This window comes from Takifugu flavidus, chromosome 1 (assembly GCF_003711565.1).
Source record: "Takifugu flavidus isolate HTHZ2018 chromosome 1, ASM371156v2, whole genome shotgun sequence".
Lineage (NCBI taxonomy): Eukaryota > Metazoa > Chordata > Actinopteri > Tetraodontiformes > Tetraodontidae > Takifugu > Takifugu flavidus.
This window is the reverse complement of record NC_079520.1, coordinates 13,634,027-13,660,924: the sequence shown is the minus strand read 5'-3', so window position 1 is coordinate 13,660,924 and position 26,898 is coordinate 13,634,027. Positions and strand designations below refer to the sequence as shown.

Below are 26,898 nucleotides of genomic sequence, written 5' to 3'. Positions count from 1 at the left end.
TTAGTGCAATCCAAGATTTTATTATACCAGAGTTTAAATGCCACATGATTACAGATAAAGACAAACTTTGATTTTCATTACACAAGGCTGATTTTAGAAGGAACATTTCAAACGCCCAAATGGGCTGAGAAAAAGCACCACGGCAGCAGTTACTCAAGTTTTAATGAATTTTATAATGAGATTTATAACACAGATGCAGTTACAAGGTTAAATATATATATGTGCTTTAATTATGTGTGTGTGCACGCATGTGTGTGTTCAAGTGTGATAACTTCCTCCTCTGACACGCAGACACAATGAGCGGCTTGATTAATTCTGATCCACTTAATTAGAAAGCTGACGATTTCCCGCATGAATACTGATAATGTGGGGAACTGCTGTCATTGAATACTATTGACTGACGAGTTCATTAAAACTCAGGAACGTGGCTGTTGAACTTTCACGGCTGAAAGCAACAAATAACAGCTCCAGTGTTCAACTGTGTGAGCTGTTTGGTGTCAAATCCAAAGATTTATATTAGACAAAGAGCAAGCATTGTCCAGTATGAAAGACTGTAATGAAGACGAGGCTTTTGTGAAGGAGAACAAGTCGCTGCCTCTTAAAAACTGTGTGTGTGTGTGTGTTTGTGCAACGTGGGAGTGTGTGTTCATTAGACAACTAACTTGAACATCAGCAGGAAGTTGTGACAGCTGCAAGTGTGCAGGTGTAACTTCGCTCTGTTAGCATGAGCAGCGAGGATGCTTTCATGGCTGACGACAGGCAAAAAGAAAAAAAAAGTTGCTGTAATCCCCCAGAGGTGTAAATATGCCTGATCGCACAGCGGGAATAGCCAGTGTGATTCATGTTTGAAAATTACATATGTTTGTCAAAACAACAAAATGTGTTAACACTCTCCTTGTCCTTATCAACACATTTTTGACTATAGAGCAGCAAAACCAGCACACGTTTATACCGTTCGTTCCTGTTATGAGGCGAGAAATCAGTGCAAGTCAGACTGAAATGGAGGCACAGGGAGGAATGCAGACAGGCCCATCATAGAAGTATGTCAGGAATGCATATGTGGAGGAGGTGTGATCACTGTGGATGGATGTGTCAAGAGGGTAGGGGGCCAGAGGGTACTCGCTCTCCCCCCACGGAGATCTCTCCAGCAGGCTAGACAGTGATAGTATGAACTCTAGAGCTTAAGCCTGGCCAACAGTCTCTGCATGTCCAACTCCTGCTGATTCCCAGCAACTCTGCAAAACAATGCTTGAATTCTCTGTGCTGTCACAGTCATTTTCCCAACGTCTGTCTGACGGTTTCTGTTGCGTTCTACGATGTCTATGCTCGTCGTTAAGAGACAGTCAAGATTTGTTTGAAATTTGTCACAGCCATTTTCCTCCAGCCCACACGATGCCAATAAAAACACACGGATTGGAGCCATGTGGCATTTGATCAGAAGTGACTGATGTTTAATCAACTGGACTGGACCAACATCTGGACCACTCAGAAACTTTTCTTTTACTCTGTATTCACACAATCGCAATTATTGGTGTCAATGATTTTGTTTTTTGTTTTGAAGAGCCACCTTCTTGCCAGGAGCACACAGGATGCACAGGCTGGGGTACGCTGGGCACTTGCATCTAGAGGCAGATGTGATTATTCTCACTGTCTAATTCCTACAAAGCTTTTTCAACATTGTTGTGCTGTTTCTGCAGTTTTGACAGCAATGCCTCATTAACTTTCACTTTCCTACTGTGAACATTTTCTTTAGTTTTTTTTACCCCATATTTGGGCTCACACTTTTAAACCCTTTAGCACTGTAACTTACTTTTTGTGGACCAAACAAACATGCCAATTCAGACCGAGCCTCTTCGTACACAATCTTCTATTAACCTGAATTGTACAGACTACAGCCAGTTAGGGCACAGGACGGAGAGGGATCTAAGGCATAGATCATTACGATTTATCATTCTAATTTGAAAGTCTGTTTGCTTCACTATAGGGGCCCAAATGCATACATACTCCCAAAATGAACTAGTTACAGACCTCTTATCTCCTACACACCCCTCACTCAAATCAACTTAGCCAATATTGAAAAGCCCTGATTATGCATAATCTTGATATATTGCTTTGGTTTATTAGCAGAAAAACTACAGAATCCAGAAAGATGATCCATTTCTTTGTTGCTCCCTTTGCCATTTTGGTTGCACCCACTCACTTCTAAAAAAACCCATTAGATGTGAGCCTTGCACACAAGACGCACACTTCTAAATACAGACACAGCCCTGATGCACAAAAAGAAAAATATAACCACTTTGTGGGGGTCACATTTGGTGTTATGGTTCCAATATCAGTAACCTAAAGAATAACAAAGAGAAAAACTGAGAAAAGAAATACCAGACAAATAAAATATCCCCATCCGAGAAAGGCTTGTTTGGGTTATTTGACATTCCCAGTGCTTCCCACAACCCATCTTTTGTGCCCCAGTCTTCTTTGAAGTCAGCTAGAATTACATATGACACAATAAGCTGCAACAATAAAGTCGCAAAAAAGACAATAATTTAAAGGGCATTGCTCTTTAAGCAAACTCTACCCAAACAATGCTGCTAATTCTCAAGTACTCATGGCTTCCAATGGCTTCCAGGCTCTATAAAAGCTCAAAGAGGCAACAGTCCAAAAGACCTTGAAGGTGGCCCAGGAGATGTCGGGCCAGTTTGGAAACGGAAAGTATAATAGTGTTTTTAATATGGTCTCCAACCATTAACATCTCAGCATAATCCAGACTTGGCAACGGGACTTAACCAGAGCTTCTACACTGGCTCTGGGCCAGCCTGGCACTGTGACTTGTCTTCCCACAGACAGAGGGATGAGCCTGGGACAGGATGGGAGATGCGGGGGCTTGGATGGACTCAGCGCAGACACAATACTGGCAACGTGACAACAGATCAACACTAATCTCGCACGACGAAACACAACGCAGGCCGGGTTGAATGGCCGATAGATCCAAGTACTGTAGAAACTCTTCAACAAAAATGAAATAAAAACGTCATTGTCCAACCTGACATCGGTCAGCATGATTCAGATATTGAAAAGACTGCAACTGTGATTTATTAGCCTTAAACTATGCAAATGAGGACATGTTAAGGAGTACAAGCATTTTTGCCTATGCAAAAAGATTCCCTGTGAGTGCTTACTTGGCAGTTAAAATTAAGCTTGTCTGCACTTGTATCTGAACTAAAAGAATATTACTGGATCTGTATTTTATATCTATATTTGACCAGCTGGTTAGGAGAATAAGGGCGACATTTGGACATAAAACATGGTTAATAGTCAGAGCATCATTAAGGGATCTTTCCTCATAACTGGCTTCACGGGGGGCAGAGGAATGATCAAGAATAATGTGCAGTGCTTTGTAGCCACCCAGGTCACAGCCTGCATACAAATCTGCAATAAGGGGAGAGACAGGGAAGAAGGATAGGCCGAGTTCAAGGCAGGGGGTCTCAAACTGTGAATGGGTTTGATAGAGGAAAAGAGAGAGGGACAGAGGTTGAGGATAACCGATCTCAACATGGCCAGTCATTTTGGTGTAGTAACTTCAGAGCTTGTATGGGTCCTCATGGGGAGGAGGTGGATAGAGGTACAGGGGAAGAGTAGCTTTTGGGGGAGTCGGGGAGACGTAACAGAGAAGGGGGAGACTTGTGCAGGCTGAGGCACAGAGCTGTATTCAGTGGGGGGAGGCTGCAACAGCTCCAATGCTACTACAAAGCTGGACTCCTAGGGTTCATGAATAAGGCGAGGAAATGATCAGAAAAAAAGGGAAAAGAACCCTGAGAGATGTTTAGACAGATGGCCCACTTGAAACGATGCAAGGACACAGAGAGAGAAAAGCGGTTTTAATGAAACTTCAGATTCAGCAAATAATTGATCTTTAGCCCCCCCTCAAAATCCCAGCAGAAAGGTGTGAGTAAATTCGATGAGTTACAAGTGCCTTTCCATCAGACATTAAAAGATACTGGTGGCTTCAAATCCATTAGATTGACGTCGTGAGTCAGAGCTGACAAAGACAGAGAAGAGACAGAGAGAAAGGGAGGAAATCAAATGGAAGATGTTCAGAAAAGAGCTGTTGCGCCAAAGAAAATAGATAGCAGGGGACTTTGCTCCTTCTCCAGTCACTGTAAAGAGCCACAGCGAGCCTTTGAGGGAGAATATGCTAGTCAGTATTTTTAGAAATTTCATTTGATGGGATTCTGGCAAACATCTCTGCTCTGGGCCTTAGATGTAATATCAAATGTTACTTGCTGGGGACTGGATGATGTTTTATGAATTTAGTGAGCATGAATTATTAATGACCAAACTGCTATCAGATATCTAAAATGTGCAACTAATTATTTGATGGAGGACGCAAGGGGGGGGAAGTACCACTTTTCGATTTTATCAAGCCAAACCTTCAGACTGGAGGGATTACACCAGGAGAGCTCTGAAAGCTGTTAAAGAGCTTTATTTGAGGGTTAGTAATGAACAGCCAGTGTAGTACAAAAGCTGAGTGAGTGTGGAGAAATGGGAAAAGAAAAGCGCCGTGCCCACAGTGTAGGCAGAAACGTGAGCCAGAGCAACAACATGATGCCTCACAGTAGAGGGTGAAGCACTAACTTGTAGTGTTACACGGATAGAAACTCCCCATTCTGTTCATTCTGTCTGTGTCACCCAGAATATGCCTGAATGCCTATTTAGAGGCTTGATTTTCTCAGATATTTTATGGCCATTGCATCTGGGTAATGCCTGCACCTCTTCAGTGGATAATTAGATTCAAAAAATAAAAAAAAATGATAAAAACACTAAAAAATTCATACCCAACCTACCATAATTTTTTTTTTACAGTTTTTACAACACAAACATTACATTTGCTTCTATGTCTTTCCCCGTAAGCATTGTTCAGTGTTTGTGAGTATATTTTTTTAAAAGAGGTAAAATTGCTCACTTCGACTCAAACACAATGACCTTTTTAAGAGCCTCACCATTATGATAGCCCACCATTACTACAAACGCTCCAGGTGAACATGCACACTCACGGAATCACCACTGTGGCCTCAAAGGCACAGCGGCATTGATTTTCACTTAAGTCTTACGGGTCTAGAGTGCACCTCTAACCCTCAGCCATCCACAATATTTACCTACTTGCCAACAGGGGATACCCTTTGTTGGATGGTATGGGGATAGATAGCTAGGTGTGCACCGTGCGTGGTTGAGACGGCTTTTTTCTCACATCTCTTCTCCACGTCCATTCAGGTGGGCACTGCAGGAGGCCCATCTGAGATATCCTCTTTTTTTTACCTTTGTTCTGTGTCTCTATCAACTTACCTTTTCCAACCTCTCCAACCATTGTGTCCTTCTTTCTGTTGGGTTGCTTTTAAGTATGGAGCAACAGTGGTGGCTATGCGGTAATAACAGTGGTCTCTTCATTTGTATGTACTTGATATAGGCTCAGAAGAAAAATACCAAATTAATTTTGAGCAGACAATGTGACACTTGATATTAAAACAAACTTTATGTAGCTCATTGATTTGACAATTTAAAAAAAAAGGCCTCATAACTCTTCACACCTTTGTGGTTAAAGTTTTGTTGTCCTCATAGCAGAATCACTGAATATTTTCATATGTTATCCAGCTGCAATTACAGGTATGGATATACTTTAATTATTATTATATATTCTTATATTCAAATCTACTCCATGGTTGGAAATGTCTAAATGTCTAAAAACTGAAAGTTAATTAACCAGACAAAACCAACATTACAGTGTGTATGACTGTTTTGGTGTTGCGTTCATGTTACCGAACAGGGGTTTGTAAAAGCAAAGCTTGTCTGCCTGAGCACATTAAATCTTTTATTCCATATTAAATGGTGGCTGAATTTACAGTTTTATCATCATTCTGGAAGGAAAACAGGGGATACCAGCCTAGTTTATCTAATGTATGAAGGGGTTCAAACGACTTAAAGAATAGTCAACCTGAGTGGTTTCCAGGGAAACTCTAAACAAAAATGCATGGGTCAAATGGAACCCTGCAGGGGCCACAAATGACCACAGGACCCTTGGTTTTAAGGTTTCTTTTTATATTAATTATAAATGATGCCAGTCCTTATGTACACTAGGGTACATAATAAAAATAGCAGATAATAAAAACGTGAGAAGGTAGTCGAGGCCGATGGTACACCAAAGATAGTTACTCGGTCAATGAAGAACTCACAAGAGGTTTTTGTGACTTTTCCTTCATTTAGTGTTGTTTAAAATCCATGGAAGCAAACACAAGTCTGATTTTTAGTTTTGCACCAGGTAATGTCAGATATTACAGGAGCCATGTTATCTGAATATTCCTGTATGGCACGCATCCAGGTCCTGTGGTGAAGGAGAAATAGGCTACAGAGGAGATTAAAAGCACAAGTCAGAAGGAAGAGCATGTGTGTGTGTGTGTGGTGTGTGTGTGTGTGTGTGCGTGTGTGTGTGCGTGTGTGTGTGTTTGGGAGGGTGCAAGCATTCAGATTTTAATGCATGGTCAAAAGCAGCCATCATTGATTTCAACACTAAGTAAAGGACAAGGGGCGCAGAGCTCGATTCCAAATCAATGACACAGTCCAAAATGTCTACAATGGCCTGTTCAGGGCTTCCAGATTAGTGTGAAAAATGCTACAAAATAGTGGAGACAGTTATGAGACTTCTGTCATGACACCTCCAGGGACACAGAGATGTTGTTAGATAGCACAAACTGAATCACACACATAATCTCAAGACTGTTTTGCTTCCCATATACAGTAATTTAAACTCAGTAAAAAAGAAGCCCGTCTATAAATTTCACATATGCAAAGCAGCACCATTACAGAGATTCTATAGAGACCAAAACAGTGGGTGTGATGACTAATTAAGTAGGGCTTGTATACTCAGACATCAATATGTTCCATCAGACTGCACAGAGCTTCTATAATAGCCCATCCATGCCCAGTCATAGAAGCAATGCAGCTGCTTATGTTAGCACTCACTTGATGACATGCAATCCTAAAAATCTCTAACAGTGCAGATAAAAACTATTTTTATTAGTTTGTCTGCATCACAGAGGGCATGCAAAGGTACTCATAGCATGTCGACAGAAACAAAGAGAATAAAATAACATTTAGAGACCTCTGAACTGTTTAAAATGTTGGAAAATGAGTGTGAAAAAGAAAACAGCGTTTGCTGCCCGGGTGGATGTGTGAGCAAAAATTAAAACGTTTCATATCGAGCAATGTGGAATGAATTGGGTAAGGCTGGAGGAGAGAAAAGAAAAATCAATGGGTCTCTGGCTGTGGTGAAAGGGACGGCATCACGAATGGGATTTGCCAGTGGGGCACAGCAGCTGCCAAATAACCTAGAGCTAAAGAATTACAACTGATGAAGTGTATGAGGGCTTTTAGAAGCATGGCTTGGGAAAAATGGTCTGATGGAGGGATAACAATGCTATCTAATGACTGCCGCCTCCTCAGCAAAACAAAACAGATGTAACAGGGCATTCTTCAACCAGACGTGCAGACAGAAAGAGGGATAGACTAATTCTGCTTGTGTGAAATGTGTGAATGAGGCATTTTACCAGGGCAAAAAAAGGTCACTTTCCGCAAAAATAAAAAGAATATATTTGCAGTGATAACTTTAGTAGACTAAGGTTGATCATCACCTGTCATGTCACCACTCGCTTTCCACCAGTCTGCGTTTTTAAATATGGCACCTGTGGAAGAAGGAAAATGATATTGAGGGTGTGGCTAAGAGACAATGCAGTGGTGAAAAGGGTAAGAAAATTAGGGTGGGGGGTAAAAAGGAGGAGAAGAACAAGTTCCCATCATCTATTTTTATGCTGCGTTTAATTTACATTTTCTTTTTGCTGCCGATAAAAGCGGACAGGGAACACAAGGATGGTGACACCCGAAGAGCTTCCCAGGTCAGGGGGCAGCAGTTAACCTGTCAGAAGCAGAGTACTGATTAGAATAAATCTACACACATACTGGAGGTCAGCTTCGGCCTCTGCTGCAGATCGGACCTGCGCGCGCATTTGTGTGTGTGTGTGTGTGTTTGTGTGAGTGCACCCTACAACAATAGATAATGATTGCACTTGAGTGCTCACGTACACGGCTGTATGAAAGCCTAAATTTACACGGTGCCATTTGTATTTGTTTCAGGAGTCTTATTTGTGCACATTACACACGCCTTTAAGGGAGGATGCGACTCACCCAATAACTAGATTTGATTTTATGGCATATCTTTGTAAGATTTCATGTTTTAATGTGATAAAATTATAAAAAAAATATTTGAAAAATAAACAACTGAATAAGAATCTGAATAGTAAAATATTAACGGCAATATAAAACAAGTTAGTTCAAACTTTTTTGACACAATTCTAGAGGAATAACATATTTTATCTTTGAAAATAGGTGAAGATAATTGCTTTATTCCTTAATGTTAGAAATAATCATGAAAGCAGCACTTTTAATTCTCAGATCAAAAGCTTTGTCCTGAATCTTTCCTGCCTGTAGACAACAATAAAGATGTAAACCACTGAGCTGTTGTCCACATCTCTTCTTTAATGTGTGTAAAAAGGGAGGGTCTGCTCTGTGGGATGGAAATCTAATGCACATAAACACTAGACCTCATCTCTGGGGCTCAGAGGGCAAGACCCTGCGGCCCTCTTACAGAGGATGAAAGAGCTATACTTGAATAAAAGAGTGAGGGTGGCAGTGTACACACTCGCAGACCCATGCACACACACATAATACCTCATATGAAGAGCTGGAGGCGATCACAGTGGGAGCTACCATTGGGGAGGTTTCTGGGCCCACACCTATGGAGGCTGTAATGGCACCAACGGGAAGGGTGAGACCACGTTACAGAACGTGAAGGAAACTGAACAAGTTGGAGTTTCATCATTACTGTTGTTGTTTGTTTGTTTTAAATGTTTAGATCTTTGGAGGGTAAATGCATTTGTTTTCATTTCATTAATTGCACAATATTTAATCGAGGACATGTTGGCCATCATTGATGCATCTTCCTGTCAGAGCAAAACAGTTTTTTTCATTTTTTTCTTCTGACAGTTCTGCAACGTATCAGCCTGCAAAAGCTGTTGTTAACAGTTCTGCAATACAGAGCAAAGCTAACTGAGATTATTTTTATAGGTGATTTCCCCCCCAAAACAAACAAAGGATCAAAACACACGGCTGTGTGACCAACACTACACCAATATGTATATGAAACACATTGTAATGAGCATTCTAGGGAGAACAGATAAACAAACAAGTGATCATCAATCATCCTGCCCTGCTGGTTACCCGAAGGAAGCGACATGTGGTGGTGTTGTAAGGTCACGCACATGCTTGCACAGGTGGTTGTCACGCAGCTCAGTTTAAAAGTGTCACAGGGTCGTCTCTTGTTCTTTATAGTATTGATCCCAGGCTTTTTGCATAGGGAGAGATAGAGAGCGATCTATCTATTAGCTTATTATCATAGAGGAGATGCTACATTTCTGATCTTCTCTGCACAATTACCAAAATTGCTATAAGTGAGGCAGGTGCCTGTATTTAGTGGCAGAAAGAGCAGACAAAGCCCACAGGTATCTCTTTCTTTGTGTGAGTCAGCCAGAGAGATCAGTGGTGTCAGAGCTATCAGGCCCCAGCCTCAACAGAAGGGAGGGGGCGGGAGGGTCAGGTCAGGGAAACTCTTTCTTCCTCTGACCTATTGTTCTTCCTCGGTTTGAAAACACACCGACGCTCTTTCATCCGCAGCTCTGCACCCGGAGAAACAGGAAGCGTCTGCATCACAGTATCCATCCATCATCTCTGGCCAAAAGACCTGTCACAATTATAGACTTTTCACTCTCGTTGTTAACAGCCTCTAACGCGAGTGAGTCTGAACGTTAACCCGGGCAGTATACACAGATAATCCTCACCTCCTCTTTACACCCCTATTTCTGAAATTTTTAATTGCTGCGGCCGTTAATTGCATTTTGGATGTGACAGATAGAATCCAGCTCTGTTTGAGGCTGGCATGAGGAGTCCACTCAGACAGGCTTAACGCTGCTTCAGTCAGCTTCGGGCCAGCTCTAATAGCAATCAATGAAGTCACAGACACAAAAGCTAATTCAATTTTCCTGGACCAGTTTTCTCATCAGAGTTCAAGGTCCTGTCCCCAGTTGATAGGACCCGAGAACATCTCAAGAAGAGTGAGGATTTATCCTGACTGCCAGCCACCCCACTGTAATAGACACAGATAACTGGATTGTTGGGAGAAGAGGGGGGTAGAGTGAGGAAAGGACCTGAGCACCTGCCTGTGAGCCCAAAGTGAGGCTAAAAGATACACCTGCTGCAACCTTCCTCCCCTCCTCTTCCATTAAGTAAGAAACTTAATCAAGAGACTTCAACTCCCACTTTGCTGCCTTCAATGAGATTTCAGAGACTTAGGGCAAGAAGGGCAAAACCAGGCAGAGGAGACCCGGTAGGAGGTGCAGGAGTGTGGTGCGTGTCTGAGGGGGGCTGAGGGGCGATTAAATCTGTGTGGCTTCGGTTCAGTTACCTAGGGTTCCCAAATGATTCCCTGGGTGCAAAACGATGTGTATCCCAAATGCCGAAAAGTGAGAGAAGAGAGGATAAGAAGAGAGGCGGCACCCTCCTCTGGCTGTCTGACAGCTGGTGACCCATGGGGGCAGAGGTTTGAGGATAAAGGATCAAAGCTGAGCCCAAAAAGAGAAGAAAGTACTATGTGAACAAATATAGGGGGAAAAGGTACACTCAATGATCTTTTCTTTTGGTCTCCTTCGATCTTTGCCTCCTCCCCCACACCTCTTCCTCCCTTCGCATGGTCTCGCAGCTCTCCTGGACAGTAACCTGCTGTCCACAGCAGTCAGAGTTAATAATACAAGGCTGGACTGAGGCATAAGTGTGCAACAATCTCCTACATGCACTGGGACAACAGAGTAAACAATAGAAACATCAGAGGCACAACAACCCTCAGGCTCTGCATTCTGGCTCTCCCACAGCCTCTGTGAAGTGTGTAAGCGCGTTTGTGTGCACACACTGCCTTCTTCTTCCTTTTTTTTTTCCCCCGGAATGCGCGTGTACGTTGAAATGTCATGTTCGACTGTGTAAAAGCACACACGCTCACAACTCCGGCACAAGTCAGAATACCTGGGGAGCAGACACCTGATGGCAGATGCTGAACCTGAAATAGTCAAGAACAGCAATGCATCAGCTCTATTTACCGCCTCTTCTGCATACCAGCACCATTTAAACCACAAGTGGATAAAAGAACTTGGCCCAAATTGAACATACATAGGCTACATACAGTACACGCATCTATTCAAGCGAGTCCATTTGTAAAACAAAGGGGATGGGCAGCACCCCCAGCAGAACCTGATTTCCATTCCTAATGCATCAGACATGGTGGCGAGATGTTTTTTCTGAGGTCTTGAATGGCATGGCGGCAGTTGTCATCTGTCTGCTGTACAGCGAGTTAAAAAGCGTCATGGCAGCCCGTCCAGACTGGTGTACAATGAGCTGGATGCCAGCCAAGATGTCTCCTCTCCAAACATCGCAGGTTTCAGATGGTGCTTTCAGCCCACAGCGGGTGGAGGCAAGGCCCAGCTCAGAGAGAGGCAATCAAAAGGAGGAGGGCATTTGGTTTATAATTGGAAATAATGCAATATTTTAAAAACTGTCAGCACGTAGCTACGCTTAAACAAGAGATGTAATTGATGAAAAAGTCAGATAATTGTTTTTCTGGTTTCATTATCCAGCGTGCCCTCCTGAAGGCCCCAGCTAAAGCAAGAATTCATAAAATATGTAATTTAGCGCTGACCTTTGGCAGAGTTCAGCAGGTCCCCATCTGTGTGTAAGGAGCGGAGAGAGAAAGAAGAATGATGACCTCTTTAACAGCTTGCCTGCGACTACCTGCTGATCCAAAAACACTGGCCAGACATGAAGCCCCTGCATAGTCAAAGGATCAAACAGGGCCAGAGAATACTGCTTATTTCTGGGAACCAGAAAGAGGGGGTTTGGGGTGGGGGTGGGGTTGCTCGGTGCATTTTGTGCTACTTTTGCCACCAGGGAAATTGAAGGGGTTTAAAAAGAGAGGTATGATGTAGACAATGAGGAAAACAAAAGTACGACTAAAAAAACCAAGAGACTAATAACAGAAGAAAAAGGAAAAAAAAAAAAATAGTGGTGTTTGAAGCCTAATCCCTTTACATTCTTAATTAGGAAACAACAAGCCATACGTCCTTTGTTGTGCTGACCCGCACACACTGAACGCCCATTGTGCGCGGGTTTGTAAGATCTGAGGCAGAACATTTTCTCTGAGCTCTGGCTGCTGGAAGCTGTGAGACGCACGGTCCTGCTCAGCTGCTCCGCTGGCGGACCAGCTCACACCAGGGTCAATGCCTGCCACGGCATGCATCAGCAGCTCATATTCCTTCTCTCTTTGTCCTCTTCATTTCTCCTGTCAGTACATTTCCTCTCCTCTTCCTCACACACCTCTCCCGCCCATGGGCCACTGTGCAGACACACGTCGCTCCGTGCGATGCCGTATATACTCCCTGACACACATACTCATGTAGGCAGCTGGGGAGCACGGCGGTGGGTGACGTGGAGAGCCCACAATGGCTCCAGGGGGATTAATTTCCCCCACTTTATTTGTTTATTACTGCATGGAGAGTGAGGGTGGGGGGGGTAGTGGAACAACAAACAGGATGTAGTAGTGAGTGGCTTCCTCCTGTGGTTTCTGATGCCTCCCGCTGATCCCCATATTAAGATAACTGAGGCGGCTGTCTGATACGGTGCACAAAGGGGGGAAGTTGCAATACATAAGATGAAAAAATTACCTCCTTTGCTCATATTGGCTGTAGATGTGGCCAAAGGTAAAGCAGCTGCAAGAGGGTAAAAATAAACCAGCACTGCTGTGGGTGTTTTCTGTGCGTGACTACATGTCTAATAAATACATTATAAAGTGCATCAATAATATGTCATTTGAATGAGATATTTGTTGAAGAGGCTCTCAAATTTTGCGTGAATGCTATCAAACCACAGCAGTTAATGTAGGTTCCAGCGTCGCCCCCGTCAACGTGATCTCTTTTCAGCTTCACCCAGAGACATTTTCCTTCCTTCTTAAGCCACGTTTCTCCTCTACACAGCAAGAAGCTGACTCTGGCGATCGTGTGTGGGAATAATGAAACACGTACACACACGCACACACACACACGCACACATACACACACACACACACACACACACACACACACACACACACACACACACACTCTGAATGACCAGAGGGACTGTCTGGACTGTGAGCTAAACAGTTAAAGTCTCTTTACACTAATTAAATATGTGCCAAGTTATGAAATATGCATTTATTTTTTAATGATGAAGAATTCAATAAAATCAACCATCTTCATCAAACCCTTAGCTTTTGCCCGAAAAGGCCATTCTTTTAAATTAATTTCATATTGTCCATTTAGTGCCGTGTTTGTCTGCGCTTTAATATCCTGCTAATTCCGAGCTAACTGGCAAAATGATATTCAATTAGTTAATTAAGTATGATCCAGCTGTGTGCCATCTCTCCACTCCAGGGGCCGTCTCCCTGCAGCCCGCTGGTTTAAGCCTCTCTGCACTAATTATCACAGTGACATTATCAGATTGTACCTGAGGTTTTCTGTTACCGTAAGTGCAGTGTTTAAAGAGCGCTGACTCGGCCACATGATGTGGGGATATTTCTTATTTTTATCATCAGGATTTTCTGATCTTTTGTTGACAATGATTTGGTTTTACCGGGGAGTTTAGACCCCACACCCCTCACCCCCACACACCCACCCAGAGGTCCCCGAAGCCACCAGCTCCTCAATAATTGTCCAAATGTGATGAATCCTATGTGTTTAATGCAATCAGGACTAAACATTCATACAGCTGCAGTGTTATCTGCTTATATTAGTGTCAAATATAAAAGTGACATTAAAAACATGTTAGACATAGATTATTTGGTGGATTTTGGTTACAGTTGCAGGCTGTGGTTAGGACAGGGCCTGGATGCAGTTTCTTCAGAGGATTTGCTATTACTAAAATATTGCAATTGGGTTGGAACCACCAGAGTAAACAAAGGTTAAAGAACACAACAAATCTGGGCGACTCAAAAACACTTTAGTATATATCTTACATGCATTTCCTTTTCAATGTTACTGCAAAGTATAAACCACATCAAAACAAGCAAGCGAGCGCTGAGACGAAGCTGGTGTTTGCTTTTTTATGGAGCATCCAACACACGCCATAGATAACCACAAATAGCCTTCCTGTGAGCTGTAATAATACGTCCTAAAATTGAACACGTGCACAAATACACAAAGTCCACCTACGCTCCCGTTCTGCAAACAACGCTGAGTGTTTTGAAGCTTCTCTTCTCCGGGTTTTAACACTGTTTGGATGGAACTGCCTCAGACACTTAGCACAGCATGCAAATAGAGTGTCCAGCCCACCTGTGTCTACCTGTCAAGTGACAGGCCAATCTGATTAAAGGCTGAAGGAGGGGCCTCTGTCGTCCGTCCACGCCACGGAGGGCCAAAAGTGATCACCATGGCGATGGGTAATTACAGCTGTCGACGAAAACCTCCACCCTGCTGGCACCGGTCTAATTGTGCTCCGAAACAATGATAGACAAGCATAGCACGCGGTAAAGCGACAGTCGTGCAACTCTGCACAGAACAGACTCATGATGGCATTCATCGCAGGTTTAATTGTTTTTTGGGGGGTTGTGTTTTTTTTTGGGAGGGGGGGGGCTTGTTTCCCCCTCATGCAGCGTTTGCCTCCTGCCTCCGTTCCCTCCTCCTGTCTCCCTTTCCCGTCCCTCGCTCACGTGGACATCTCCGAAGTGCAAGTGTTATTACATGAAACTCCCGCTGTAGCATTAATTGAACGGAGATACGGTGGGACAAAAACGACAGGGGGTCGAGCATGCCTATTATCACTCCTGCTTTCAACAGGTCTCACGTTTGGAAACTGCAAATTGCAAAAACTTGCAAGGGCAAAATGTTTGACATTATTTGATCTGCAGCCATATGGTGCAGACAGGGTGGGGCGGTAAACAAAAACAATGAAAACGATAAATAAAAGGAAACGCTGGCAGCAGAAGTGATGTAGCCACGGAGCAAAAGAAATTGAGAAAATAATTATCTTTGGCCTTAATTAATGAAGGTTTCATGATCAAAAAGGGATGTGGAGCGCTCCTCCGTCCCCTCTGCCATGCCCTTGCCTCCCATACTTTGGCTGTTTGTGACAATTTCCTTACAGCAGATGCTAAACAGCAGATTGTGATGTCTGGGTGGCAAAAATAGAAAAAGAAAAAAAAAAACAGTAAACAGTAAAGCAAAGGTTTCTTTCAGCCGTTGTGACAGCGGCTCCAGGTTAGTCCTGTTAATGAAGTCAGGTTTCTGTGGACAGAGCTGATTCCAGACTGCAGATCTTTGCTTAATTACCAGGCTCTGTCGCAGCGGGCTTGTCCTTAATCTGACCTAATGTGGCTAATAGCTGAAAATGAAAACAATCAAAACAGCAATTAGCTCCAACAGCCCAGAAATGTTCAATTGGAATTAATGCAGACAAAATTATTTTCCAGCTTTGAGTGTAATTTTAGGATGACATTCCACAAAACGGCCAAGTTAAACAGGGAGTAAAGAGGAGAGGATGACAGAACCCAAAGGAAAGTTGCAGAATGGTAACAAGATGTTGACGGAGACATTTAAAAAAAAAAAAAAAAAAAAAAGCTCCACTGTTTATTTTTTCTTTCTGTTTAGCATCAATTGGTATTGGAGGGGGTCTACTCCTGTTTAAATGATACAGCCTCTGCAAGGTGCTGAAAAACACAGATGAGATTGTTTTTTTCCTGAGGGAAATAACTGTGGATTTGAGTTCACACTGCCTGTTGGTGCAGCTGATTATAAAGAGTCCGTACATGGAAAGCCCACTGTAAAGAAAAAAGGAAAAGACTTGATTTTACATTGTAAATAGAAAACCTTTAGGTGAAACACAAAGTTAGAAACTGCTAGTGTGAAAAAAAAATCAATTTCAGGGTAAGTCCCTCTTAAAACAAAAATAATTCTTGAAAACTTTATGCAAAAAAAGAAAACGCTTAGCTCAAAAAACACAATGCGTGTTTCAAACAAGCATCATGAAAAGCTGAATCAGCCAAAGTCATAGCATGATAAAGGATAGAGGAACATATACTTATTGATGTTTGATTGAACTCAGGAACCTCCTCTTGTGGCCCCCCAGTGTTGAGCCAGTCCACCAATGGGGCATGAGTTACAGGATTAGCAGGATTCCTGAGAGGAAGTTTAAACAAGAGGAAACATTAAGTTTGGAATAAAACACAGGAAGCTACAACAGTTAACTACTACTCCTCCCACCCAGTGCCAGTCGCAGGGCTATTTTTTCTCCAATTATCCTTGGTTAACGGGATTAATTACTCTAACTTCTCTTTTCTTCCCCTTGAAGCAAACAGGCAATAAATCCTCTGTGCTACATAGTCTGAGAGCAAGCCGCTCTAATTAGCATAACAAGTTACAAAATCATTACGGTCTTAAAGTGCTTGTAGAGAAAACATCTGAAGCACACAGGATACAGGATGGGATTTAGGGGGGCTATTTAATTGAATAAAAATGTTTCGGGAGGGACACAAACGAAAGGCCGGAAGAGACAAAAACTTGACAAAAAGATGCGTTCATGATGAGAAAGTAGACAAAACAAGGTAACTTTTGATGCACAGAAAAAAAAAAACAGCGTCCAGCAAAGGTCAAATAATGTGTATCCGTGTTTTTCTGGAGGTGAGAACACATGCTGCACTTTTCCAGCGAGTTAAGGCCCACGGTAGGCTGGGGACTGTTTGCTCACCAGCCTGGTGCCAAAGCCCACGCCGCAGTCTGAGGGCAAAAACCTCCGTTTTCTAGCCAACCTGTTTAGCATGAGTCCCACCCAGTCGTCTGCTTTCACTAACCTGTCCTGACAAGTACCCAGATTAACGTAATCTTATATCAGTGCAGAGGAGCAGAAGAGAGCAGATGGACCAGCCTGCACCCCCGCCCCTGCTGCCCCGCACCGGCGCTAGCACGCACACATGAATTCAAACGCACGTAGACGCGCACACACAATCGTGCACACCTATTACAGACTTAGCTGCAGAGTGCTTAGCATGCAAAAACCTGGGCCCCAGCCACACCAATTAATGTTCTCCCAGCAAATTGCCACAGCTTTGGAAGATGCTGTTTAGGGAAGGTAACCTTGTATCTTCTTATGTTGTGGCTCAGCAAACACTTCGGTCCCGCTGGTGTCACAGTATGGTCATTCCAGCCAAAAAAAAATAAAAAAAGATAAATAAAGGGCGCATCGAATTCATTTTTAAATTAATAAATAAAGACGAGTAATTGAATAAGACTCAACAAGAGACTGTAGGCAGGGGAATTGAATTTGGAATTCTTAACACTTGTCATCTGCTGTGTCGAACTGAGCTTGTCTTTTTACAGTTTCCGTGGTAAATCTCAACAACTTTGCTAAACTGAACAGATGGGCTGGCTAATTAGCCGCGCTCAGGCTGTAAGTTTGTTTATAAAGAGAGAAAGGGTTCCAGACATCTTGACACATTTTATTAACATATCATACCTTAAAGCTATGCTTCCTGATACTCACCGGGGTCTTTAGCTAGATGCACAAACACACATGCGGAGACGTGCGCTTTCGCACGTGCACGTACAAACATACCCATGGGCATCGCACAAACACTGTACACACCAGGGAAACAATAAAAGTCAGCCTTGCGAAACGGAACACTCTGTATGTATGCTCATGAATATGCACAATTAAGTGTGTGCATGTGTGTATGAGTGCACGTTTTCGCAAAAGTGGAACAGGACGTTTTGCACATCAGCGTATGTGCCCTATTTGAAATGTGTGTGTGAATGATGGTGTTTGTTGAGGAGGATGGCTGTGTGTGCCATGTGTCCGTGTCCTTGCTGGAATGGTGACATGCTTCTTTCTGGATCAGGCCCCCTTTTTAGTCGCTCCCCCGGTTTTGTCAGCTCTCACTATTTTGAAGTCCCGAGTAGATGGGACACAAAACCCAGTGAGAAGCCTGGAGGTGGTGGGGCAGGGAGGGCCGGAGAGCCCTTTAATCCTTGCCAGGCCAAGGCGGAGATTACAGAAATAGAGGCCTTACAGCGACACCATTCCACGTGGAAAAACTACACTGACATTAAAAAGGGAGCACTTCATACAGAGAGCCAGAGGAGCATCGGCAGAGACGGCTCCTGCTGCTGGGTTTGTGGATTCGAAGCAGCAAAAATACACTCGCAGACATACCAAAGCTCGGTGTTTGGGCAGGCACATATTGCCATGGTGATTTTGGTTAAGAGGCTTACATTTGGCCCATGCTGATGGTTGCTGGGGGACACTCCCATCACCATGGTGATAGCTAGCAGGAGGACACTCACATTGCCATGGTGATGATGGCAGGAGCCAAGCATCCCAACCAATGAAATGATGGATGGATGCCATGCAAGCGGCATGCAGGGGAAATGTGACAGGAATCACTACTTGTCACATTTGCTGTTAAATATATTTACTGCTTGTTTTTTTTTGTTTGTTTTAAAATTCAAATCCTGCCAGCAGCAGTCATGCAAACAGACCTACAGTCAGTTGCAATTACATTTTAATCTATGCAAATCACAGGCAAGAACAGTGGTCATTCTACGGGTGAAGAAACAGAGAGTGTGTGTTGTGGCCTGTGGAGGACATGAATCATGGATAAGGAAGTAGAAGTGCCAAACAACCCATCTCTGAAAGTGACGCCTGTGTGCTTGAATTAGTGGCTGATTCTGCGTTCCATGACAACAATGGAACCACGATGGAGGCACTGGCAGTAATTTGGGCAAAGAAATGGAAGATTCGAGGGACCGTCTTGGGCCGTCTGAAGTCGTGGCCCTGTTAGCCATTCTCATTCTATTTAGGGCTCTTGGCTGATTCTTTGACCTTGCGCATGTGTCAGGGAGTGAAGGGAAGAGTCCAAACCATCCGCCAGTGACGGGAGTGGTTACTGGTGCATTTAAAAAAAAAATCCCTCATCCAAACCACAAACATGATGTTCCTGTAGTTCCCACACAGACTCTTTACACATCAATCATATGTCAAGGCATTTACACAACCACATTAATTAACCACATTAATGCAAATGGCTCAGAGCGGCTAACGATAGCATTGGTAATGTACAGCCATGAGGCTAATATGGTGAGAATAACAGTTTTGACACCTGAGTCACATGACCTGACGCCATTTTACAATCTTCTGTCAGCTTCCTCTCACTTAGATGGTCATTTGTTCTTCTCTTACTTATTTTTTGGTAATCCTCCCAAAAACGAAAAAAAAAAGTTGTGTAATGTTGGTAAAGCTTATAAAACAAAAGTAAACAATATGAGCAAACCTACAGTAAAAGTCCTCCACCGGATGTTGCCTGAATATTCTCTCTCCTGTGTATAAAAAGCCTGAGCGAAGGAAGTGTAAAACACGTCCCGAACATGCGAGGCCCGCGAGGAGTCCAGCTGTGAGTTGTGTTACCAAAGTCCCCACAGAAAAAACAAGCCCTGTGAAGTGTGAAACCCCACTCCAACCAAATTCAATATTTCAGGGTAAAAAAAAAAAAGGAAAACAGGTTATTTAGCGCGAGTGGGAAATATTCAGAGATGGTAAAGAACAAGTGGAGTGAACGGGAAAGAATGGACGGACTGCTGCTTGACAAATATTGTGAGACGTGGTGGAGGGATGGTGCTGTTTTCATTGCTGACATCAACATAAATTTTCCTGGCGTGGCTCTCCTCGCCCAGCGGGGGCTCCACACTGGGAAACTGGAGAGGAAATTCTCCGAGCCACAAGGGAGAGGAATCAAAGAGCCGTGGCTCCGAGACCTCTGACACACTGAACTCTTCGCTGACCCCACCACTCTCTCCTATTCTCTCGTTCTTTCACAGACATACGTGCACGGAAACGTGCTTTACAGCAACTCAGAGTGTGGGCCCACGCCATCCTGGACTTTGAGGTGATTTGGGTACCATCGAGGCGGATCTGTCTCAGAACTGGGCCATTAATGGCCCGAACCAAAAGTTCAATGGTCCCCGGACCGACGAGCCGCGTTAAACCAAACGTGCGCATGTGCTTGACAGCACGCCGACACACGTGCATGTACGCAAACGCTCGCGGCTCGAATTAATGACGAAGGAACTGGTTCTCACACCCTCGACGTCTCAGGCGCCAGGAAGTAGGGACATGCTTGGTGTCACCTGTGTCATTGTGGGAGTGCGCTGTGTGCTCAGAGGCGCTGGAGACTGTACAATGAACATGATGTTCCCCGCCACAGTGAGTAAGCTTTCCACCTCAGCTCCTTTGAAAAGAAGCGCAGCCACAATGGCCGCCATAATGAGGAAGTCTTCCACGCCACTGCACAAACGCAGAGTCTGACAAATTGAGCAGGTGTGAAAAACTGCTTCAGATACTCTGGACTGCTACGCATTTGTGTGTGTGTGTGTGTGTGTGTGTGTGTGTGTGTGTGTGTGTGTGTGTGTGTGTGTGTGTGTGTGTGTGTGTGTGTGTCAGGTTCCAGGGGACATTCAACAGCCCCAGGTGAAAGAGGATGCAGATGGCTAACATGAATGGATGCTATTCTTTCTCTCTCTGTCTCTCTCCTTGTGTGTGTGCCCGTGTGTATTTGTGTTTAGGGTACAAAGGTGAAGAGAAATAGGGTTTGCGATATTGGTCAAGCATGACAACTTGTTAAAAATCCTTTTCCGTGCCTGTCTGGGGCAGCCTGACCCCAGAACCCCCGCTTTGTAACGGGACACAGACGTGATTCTCAGGTTGTGGCTGATTATTCTTACCTCACTATCCTATTAGAAAGAACCAGCACTTCCTTATTTCTTTGTTTATTTACTAACTCTACATCATAGAGCCGGCTTCGGGGCATCTTGATCCTTCCATTTCGGTACCAGCGAACACTCTCATCGAGGCTGAAGAGGAGGGTGAATGGAGGAGTCTGAATATTGCGATTAAACAGTGACCACAGGCTTCAGCGCTGTTTATCAGTGCGGCAGCAGGGAGGCCTAGATCGACTCAGGGATCTAGTCTATGTGGAGATATGGCCACTTCTTATTAGATGGCCACTTTATCTTAAAATGATCCTGTCTGCACTGAGCGGAAATTAGACTGATGTCAAACCGCTTTGAGAGTAGATCTCTTCAAACAGGAGGAACAAAGAGAGAATGAGCAGATAATCAACAAAATCCGACAACCGCGTGATCCATAGATGTGGTCACGCTGACCCTCTCAGCGGTGAGGACAGGTGTGCTGTGCTGCACGTTCCTCTCCTCTCTGTTCTGCTTCGCCGTCGGCGCAGCTGACCTCCGTGGGAAGCTTGTCTGAAGCAGATCCAGACTGAGAGCCAGCACACCAGCCTGGGAGCCCACAGCGCACGTGAACCAGGCCTCCGCTGCGCAGCGGAGCTTCCCGTTCCCGCCTGCCCCGCACCTCTGACACACCTCGGCCAGCCACTGATAAAAACCACGCATCTCCCCACTTCTCTGGCAAAAACGGACACCAGGCATCTCGAGGATAAACCCGCTCATACATAATAAAGACCGGCCCCGGGGCCAGGTGTGTGATCTCATCACGCATGTGTCCTCTCTGGAAAGGAAATGTGACAGACTGCAGCGAGAAAGTGTGTGTCAGGGAGGGCGGTGTGTGTGCGGAGAGCGGCGAGGGTGCCAAATAGAGAGGTACACAACAACAGTGGGCATCCTCTCATGCTCAGTGTGGGACGTGCTGCTGCCGATGTCTGATCTGCATCGTGAAAACGGGCCCTGATAAGAGCGGTTCAACTGACACGAGGCCTCGTCGAGATATTTGGCTCTGTACGACAGCAATTCGGCGGTCGGAAACCTTGAATTTCAAACACACTAAAGCCTATTTTCAACTGTTTCTCTCCCTTTCTATGTCAATATCTCTGTCCTTGGACACTGAGACCGTGTTGACAGGAGGGTCTTCTTGTGAGAAAGAGCCACACACTAAGTCGAAAAAGACAACATCCCACCCAAACTTTCAAATCTACAGAGGGATGTAAAGTACTCACACATGTTAAAATGGTAAATGAAAGGCTGTGAACCGTGTCGGCACGGAGCATTTTGGAGGAATCCGTCGACTTCCAACTGCATTAGCTGGATGTGTTGAAAACTTTGATTTTATTAGCATTAGCACTTTAGATGGGGCCCAACATACAGCAAAAGGCTAAATAGCTTTTTGTTGGTGTCTACCTGCCTGAAACTCCGGGCTCTCCACCGCATACAAAAGTGGCCCCAAAGAGTGAAAATAGGCGCTGAGCCATAAGAAATTCTTTACCCATGTCGGCAGAAACAACCTGAAATGTTGACTAGTTCATTGTCTGCTGTTATAAAATATAAAACATTACAATAATTATGATGATAAAAAAGGAGTGACTGGTATTTTAGTGCTGGTTTCAGCAGAGCCAGCTTTAGTGTCGAGGACATGTCTAGAATTCACATATATGAGCCAAAGCAATTAGGCAAACACAGGCTCACAGAGGTGGGCTTTGATCACAGAACTGTAAAATATTTATGAAGAAATGTGATACATGAAATAAGCTCAGAGAATGAGTATCTGTGGGGGTCCAAAGGAGCTCCCTCAGAGGGACCTTCAGGGAAGGACGACTGCTCAGCCTAATGCCCCGTTCAAAATGAAGGGCAGCAGGGACCGGGCAGGCCTAAAATGGAGGCCTATTTCAGAGTCACAGAGTGGAACGCGGAGGTGATCTGTCCTGTCCTGTCCTGTCCTGTGTTCTGCCATGTTCTACTTACGGATGCACACAGTTGTTGTGATTGCTGCGGTTGATTAACTCGTCTATCACTGCAGCAAATAATGAAATGCGCTTTCTAAATCTAGAAAATAATAGAAACTAATGAAGTTTTTCCTTTTCTCCCTCCCCAATGTGAACACACGGTAGGTTGTGATTAAAATAGCATTTGTTTCTAATTCAGAGCATGCTAGTGTCATTACCGCTTTCTCAAACCGACTCTGCAGCGATAAAAACTATTATCATTAATTTCATTTTTCCTTCCTGAAATTGAATTGGATCAGGTAGAATGTGTCAGGAGAATGAAATATATTTCACCTGTGATTAATGTTAACTCGGTCTGAAGATGGCTGCACATGTCTGGCTGCTCCTCTCTCTAATGAATTCACCCTGAGAGTCTTGAACACAGAATACTTTCATTTTCTTACCCTGTTATAATCAAACTGCCCCTGGAATCTTTTCACACTTCGACATGTTGGGGAAGATGGGATTCTTAATGCAGCCTTTGCTGCTCCAGGAAGTGATAATTTGATAATATTTGAATATCAGACGGGGGAGAGCCTAATAACATTCCTCTGACTTTTATTATGAGAAACAAATGGAATTCAATTCTGCTCACTTAAGTCTCCCTTTTATTTGCGCGCCACAAATTAAAGAAACAACTACAGAAAGACCGAATAATAACAAAGGAAACTGGTACAATGGAACGTTTACTTTGGTTTAATTTCTTCTCACACACCAGGGTGTGTGAGTGCTCCTAGTGCTTTCTGAGAGGAAGGAATCCTAAAATAATCAGACAGATCTCAGGCCTGCTATTATCTAGGCCAGGGGTGCTCAATACGTCGATCGCGATCTACCAGTCGATCGCCAAGGTACTACTGGACGTCAGCCGATCATCCATCCCGTCACTTGATTGATCTACAGGGCAGCCAGTCAGATGACATCTGATCTTTTTTGACACTTTGGTCACTGTGCATATGCAAACAACGGCTCTAAGCAGCAAAGCTAACAGGCTAGTCAGTTTGTTACTTTGTTTTTATTTCTCTTAAACTTAAGAAAGAGTGTAGAAATGAGTGGGGGAGCAGGACCAAGTAAGACGAATAAAACTTTCAAACGGACTGAGAGGAGGACTTACTTTACGATGACATTTTCAAGTTGCTTTTGCCTCATCTGCCAGTCTACCATCGCAATACCAAAGAAGGGAAATGTAGAGCAGCATTTTCGAACTGTTGAAGGAAAATACGACACTGAATTCCCGCGAAAAGCGAGTTGAGAAAGAGAAAGATGAAGGAACTAAAGTCCCAGTTTTGAGGACAGAAGTCGTTTATCACAATAGAAGAAATGCACATAGTTAATGATGTTGTGTTGTGCAACATAGGTGGTTATGCAACATACATTGACATAAATTGTAGAAATCCTCAATATAATGCTAAATAAATATAATAGGTTGATCATTTTGACTTGGTCATTTAAGTAGCTCGTGTGCTAAAAAAGTGTGAGCACTCCTGATCTAGGCATATTTAACTTATATGACAACAGGGTTCAATTTACGTATACCAAAAGAAAAAAGCCTTAGACTGAATAAGAATAATGAAATCATTCATAACATACCATAAAAATAACCATTCTAATGTTTATTTTAAACATTTTTTTAAAAAGTTGGATTGTACTGCTCTCTCTCCCTGTCTCTCAGTGTCTCTCCACCAAAGCTGAGGCCTCCAGACAAGAACCCCTGTGCTGCCGGCCAGTCCAGCCGTCCTTGGAACAAGCCTGCAGCATTTCTCTGCTGTTTGCTGAGGGGAAATAGAAAAGAGTACCTTGAACATGACCCTCCAAAGGGCTTTTCTTCTCAGTTCACGCAGCACAGCTCTCTTGAACTCCCTCCTTTATGCCCCACTCTTTATTTAACCCTGACTATTTGCTGAGGTTCTGCTAAAAATCCAATTAGGTTAATTTGAAACAGCCCTGGTGAGAGAACTTTATCCTTTTGGCGCACAGATAACTAACGTAATTAAGACTAGACCTTTACCTCTGTCCTCTTTCAATCTGCAAATTGAGAAAAGCAAAGGGAAACTTGTCAGAGATAAGGAGTGAGATTAGATTTCTAAAGCAAACACCAGATGTCAGACTACATTTTAACATTTGTTTTAGTTCGTACTGTTTCACCACACGGCCACAAATTCCACAAAGGCAGCAGTAGAGGAATCATTAAATGTAATTAAATTAGAAGTAATAACCAAAGAGAGTATTGCTGATGAAACATGACTTGAGAACCGGGGATGCGACGACAGGTCTCCCCAACTGTGCAAGTCAATCAAACCTGATTGATTTCATTTTAAAAAAGTGGAACATGTGAAGCAATATAAGAGGTGTGGGATTGAACACACTGTTACACACGCACACACACACACACACACAGAGTAAACACAAACAACAGGCCTGCTGAGTTTAGTTTACACCTATCAGCTGCCTTTGACCAGTTAGCAGACCACCCTGACTCCTCAACTCTTGGCTCTCATTGGGACCAAATGAGGGAGGGGGCTGGGTGACAAGGCTGGCGGGGGATTCAAAGGTGGGGGGATGGGTGCAGCTTGGTGCAAGGCTTGAGAAAGCCCTCCGCCAAAATTAAAACACAATCCGTGCCGATGCCCCCGCCAAAACAACATCAGTGCCTCCGGTGTGTCAACGGAACCACCCCATTAACACACTGACTGCCCTCACATGGAGCGCTGACTGAAGACACTTCTGCTGCCCAGACAGACAGACAGACAGGCAGACAGACAGACAGACAGACAGACAGGCAGACAGACAGACAGGCAGGCAGGCAGACAGACAGACAGGCAGGCAGGCAGGCAGGCAGGCAGGCAGGCAGACAGACAGACAGACAGACAGACAGACAGACAGACAGACAGACAGACAGATAGATAGATAGATAGATAGATAGATAGATAGATAGATAGATAGATAGATAGATAGATAGATAGATAGATAATTGCTTATACACACAGATAAACACACACACACACACACACACACACACACACACACACACACACACACACACACACACACCACATGCCAGAGTAAAGCTTGTGTGTCCTCCCTGGCTGAATGCTAACAGTGGGGAACAATTAAAGCAGAGGCCAGCCTTTCATCACTTGGTCATGTGAACGTGACAGGTGACCATATGGCCTGATAAAATGTAAATAACAAGCGTCTCTGAATCTAAACTATAAATCAGGTAGTCTGACGAAACCAAATTGTGCATTCGGGGCTTCAGGTTTGTCACTTTAGCCACATGAGTTTCGAGTTTACGAGTTTAACCTCTTTGCAAAAGCAGCCGTTACAAGTGGAAACCATCACAATACAATGCACACATATTGGAAACACACAGGGTCATTAGACTTTTATAGCAGGATGGGCAGACGAGAAGACCTGGAGCCTGGTTCTCAGGCAGCCACTGCAAACAATCAGGAGCAGATGCTGAAGCTGTTGTTGTGGGGGTGAGAAAATGGAAGATCACGGTCATATTTGTGGCACGATGCAGCAGAGCAGACCCACTGTGTAACGGGACGGAGAACTTGGGCATGTTGCCTATTGCATGCATGCATGCATGCAACAACACACACACACACACACCACAACGAGCACACTGAGACCAAGAGGCAGTTTTCATGTCTAGCAGCAGGGGGAGCACCTCCACTGTTGTTCTGAATGCACCCAGATCAGAGACACACTGGACAGGAGAGTGTTGGCTGTACACCTGTGTATTCATGCTTAGGAAGCTCAGTTCAGACAACTGATGTTCCTGGGGTGTTGAAGGAGCCCACTAAGACACCGATGACGATTATAAGTCAAAGTATAACTCTTTTTAATTTTAGGTGTAAACATGCAATTAAGTATTTATAGTAAGATCAACAAAATGAATTGTGTTTTTATAAAAATGACAGATTTCAGAGGTTTCTTTTGTT

At 43.9% G+C, this 26,898-nt stretch overlaps 1 long non-coding RNA gene across 1 annotated transcript; it reads right to left on the bottom strand.

Moving 5' to 3' along the window:
• LOC130540232 (uncharacterized) lies at positions 1 to 25,086 on the bottom strand. Its single transcript, XR_008954336.1, has 7 exons — positions 24,745 to 25,086; positions 24,063 to 24,153; positions 16,252 to 16,349; positions 10,562 to 15,991; positions 8,773 to 8,846; positions 7,872 to 7,960; positions 1 to 7,730 (listed from the first exon to the last, which is right to left on the bottom strand). It is a non-coding gene; the product is annotated as an uncharacterized LOC130540232 (long non-coding RNA).
• Positions 25,087 to 26,898: the final 1,812 nt, after the last annotated feature.